This window comes from Xenopus tropicalis, chromosome 2, assembly GCF_000004195.4.
Source record: "Xenopus tropicalis strain Nigerian chromosome 2, UCB_Xtro_10.0, whole genome shotgun sequence".
Taxonomy (NCBI): Eukaryota; Metazoa; Chordata; class Amphibia; order Anura; family Pipidae; genus Xenopus; species Xenopus tropicalis.
This window is the reverse complement of record NC_030678.2, coordinates 36121819-36125894: the sequence shown is the minus strand read 5'-3', so window position 1 is coordinate 36125894 and position 4076 is coordinate 36121819.

Here is a 4076-nt window from a genome sequence, read left to right as displayed (position 1 = left end):
TGATATTACTTTTCTATACTTAGAGGCTACAGGGTGGGGGGATCATTATATATACAGTCATGCATGCAAAACCGTGTATTTTCTAGGTTGTGCGAAGTTACTAGAGGTAGTTGGACTAGTCTCTGTGTGAGCCATCACTTGTATTGAGCAAGTGGAATAACTACAGATATGGGATATGGGTTTTTTCTGTATTTTGGATCAACAGTGTGGATTCATACAGCTTAGTTACCATCAAGTACAAGATACTTTTATCTTATAGGACAGGGAAGAATTCATTTTTATCCCTGCAATAAGTAATCCAAATCTTTAAAGGATAAGGAAAGGCTACAAAATGTTAGGCACCCCCCAGTGACTTTAATCGCTTACCTGAAACCCCCGCCTGGGGTACTGTATATACAAGCTAGTAACCCTTCTTCCTTCTTTGATCTTCACGCATGTGCAGTAGAGTAGAAAGCTGACTTAAACAAAAAAGCCATCTTTTTTTATTCAACTGCGCATACGTCGCCCCGGGATTCTGAAGGAAGAAGACAGGCGGAAGAGGAAACGCTCGTTTGGCTTTTTTACCCCGGGCTGGTGCGTTTTTCTCGTAACAGGAGCATCGGCCCGAGGTATCAGGTAAGCAATTACAATCACTGGGGGTGCCCCAACATTGCACTCACCCATTATCAGTAATCTTTAGACAGATAACACCATCAAGGAAAAAGTTAAAAAGTCTTTATTGTAGGGAGGGCTTTCACATCTTGGACAACAGTGATGTTTCTGTCCCATTTATTACTCATTATTAACAAATACAAAACATTCTGTGCATTAAGCTACTAATGAGGGGTGGGCATTTTTAGTAGCTTAATGCACAAAATGTTTTGGTGCCGTATATATGTGAATTATACAAGCCATGCCCTTTTGGAGTCCAGTTTGGGGATGTCCAGGCTAAATCAGGCCATAAAACACTATCGCTTAGATGAGCTTACCTTGGTCTCCTTGGCTGGACTTTAAATGCCCCTCACCAGCTTGACTCGCACATCAAACTCTTTGATTTACAGGCGGGTGTGCTGCAAAAGAGGTATTTGCCCAGTGCCCCACCGTTGCTCCCTAGGCATGTTCCTTTTCTGTATCCATTAAGCCATGTTTCTTAACCTTAGTTGTCAAAGGTTGCAGAGCTAGAATTCTCAGCATACCTTATACTTAATTTGAATGATGCTGGAAACTGTAGTGCAGCTATATCTAGAAGCTAAGGTTAAGGAACAGACTGGATCATAGTACCAAGGGATACCTTGCCTGGAGCCTAACTCTCTCAAATAGCACTTTACAGATCCAGTGGAAAAAAACTGCAACTTGGAAAGAACAATATTATTCTACTTAATTTTAAAATGGTCTCCAATCACTTGTCAAAGCAACTGAGCAAACTAATAGGTTCAATATTCCCAGTATAGCTCTGAAATTGTTGGTAGTTGGGGATACAAATATTTCAAAAACCAACTCACTGTTAAAATGTGGCTTGTGTGCTCATACAGCGTGAGAGACATTTCCTCCTTCTACAAATAAATTGCTCCACTCAAGTGGATTTTATTAAATTTGCCTAATGGTGCTTTTCAAAATATATGACTACATAATGAAAGGGGAAAGAAATGGCTTCATCACAGAATTCAAAATACAAAGATTTATACATTAAGTCAAATAATGGTAATGATAATAAAGGGCAAAATACATGGCTTACAAGTTCTAAATTGATTGTTATAGCCATTAAGAGTTCAATTAAAAACACAAAAAAAGTCATCAAAAGCCAAATGAATGGCTGAGCTGGCACCCCAAACAAAGGATTATAGTAAATGAGCTACAGAAGCATTTAGTGAAAGCAACCAAATTCACTTTACTTGTTTTAAAGCAATTAAATCTTTTGATATTCACATTCTGCTGTGTTATTTAAAGCCAAAAATGTCAAGAGCAGTATGGGAAATGTATGCTCTTATAGAGTTGGATAAATCAAGACCCTACTGAATATAGGGCAGTGATTCCCCAACCAATGGCTTGGGAGCAACATTTTGCTCCCATGGTACCCCAGGTACATTTTTCATACTTGTGTTGCTCACGAACTCTTGGACAGATGGACAGATGCACATCTTTATCTATGTTTGTCTGACCAGGATAGAGAAACCAACCATCAGCCAGAATAGTGTTTGAACTAAGAATCGGAGATGGCACAGCCCTTTTTTTAATTGGCTCAACATATGAAATAGTAATGGTTCTGGAACTTTGGGTATCTGTTTGGTGGGAGGTCAGTCAAGAGAGAAGAAGGCATTTGTGGTAATGCAGGAAGACTGAAGACTCCACCTGAGGGAAAAAGACATACATCAAAGATGTACAACCAGTGGCCCCTAATCTGCACCACCCTGCATCCCCAAGAGAAATGTCACGGAAGCAAGTGTTCTTTTTTAGATCCATGAGCCGCTTCCATACTATTGAGAATTTCTGAAGAGAAGAAAGCAGAGAGAGAACTGGAGCTCTGGTTATTTGGTCTGTGCATTGCTCTTTCACTTACATTCATTCAGCATTTTCATTAGCGCAAGAGACGGAAATCAATTTGCAAATGGATTTCTGTCCGGCTGCATCTGTCTGACTGTGAGGCTGTATATCCTGGTCAGGGAAAGACAGAGATCACTTCCTCACTGCTGAGCCCATTAGGGAAATTTCCATTCAGCACATACATTTAATTGCCACTTCAAGACATTCACTAATAGAGATGTGATTAAGCAATTAATTTGGGTTTTGTATGCAACTTTAATTACTCTTTAGTGACTTTTTCCTAGTGCCCGGTAGAAAAACTTTCTTTTTCAGACAAATAAAATGCTGATTACTTATGGATTTTTAATCAGAAATTGAGTAAAGCTCCGCTTGTTTAAAGGACCAACCATTTTTTTTATAAATAAATATTACATTTTATATTATTTTCAGACTAGAGTGGGATGCACAGCTGAGCATCTTTAAGTGATCCAGCTGATGGTGGGAGTTTCACAACTAGCTGAGGGCTGAATAGTGCTAACTCCTGCAGTAGAACCTTACCTGTACATAAAAGGGAATAAGCAGGCCCAGAAGATAACAGAATTTATACTCCTCCCTATTTCATCTACTTCATTTTTGGTTGTGTGTTTCCTTCTGGAACACTCTGGTTTAGGTGATTTTGACCTCTCCGCTTGGTCATCATGGTATGTGAGGCACTTATACTTTTCTAGTTCAACTCAACAAGATCTGTAGGAGCAAAGTCTGGTTATGCATCTCCTTCTGGAATACTAAACTGTGGCTTGTCCGTGGTGGGATTTGGTTGGGTGATTTGGATGACTTTGATTTCTCTGCTTATGGTATGGCACTTATATTTTATTCTATTTCTCCTCACAAAGAATTGTAGGATCAAAGTCTAGTTGTGCCTCAATGTTTTTCATATTTTCATAATAATGTAACGCTCTAAAAATGTGGCGTATATCAGGTTTGGTTGGGTGATTTTGCCCTCTCTGCTTGTTCATCATGGTATATACAGTATAGCACCTTGTAGGATGGACAGTTTTCACAGTTTTTTCTTCAATTACAGATGTTCTGACCAAACTGAAATCCTTATCTGAACCATATTAGTGGGAAACATAAGCACTGCCAGATGGACCAGTATGCAAGCATAATACTGCAGCCACCCATTGCATTCCATTCTATGACTACACTAAGCCAATACTCCAGCTGAATGGGGTTAATTGCACATATAAGGCTAAGATGGGTCCCACCTAGAGACCAGATTCACCCTTGTTCCTCTTCATTTGTATACAAGACAGCAGGAATTTTGAGCTCTCATTTCTAGTTCCCTGTTAGCGTAAGATCAAATCCTAAGAATGTTTATCTGGCTAATAGAACTGTGAAATGTATCTGTGCAGTTTATCAGTTGTAAAAATCTGGAACATTTCCTGGAACATTTAATGAAAAATAGAGAGCTGTGCCTCATAATCAGGGGCGATTGGCAACAGTTTAATGTGGTGAATTTTATCCCTGAACATAGGATATGGCTTGCTCCTGCTGAGTAACTGTGATCCAAGCACCTA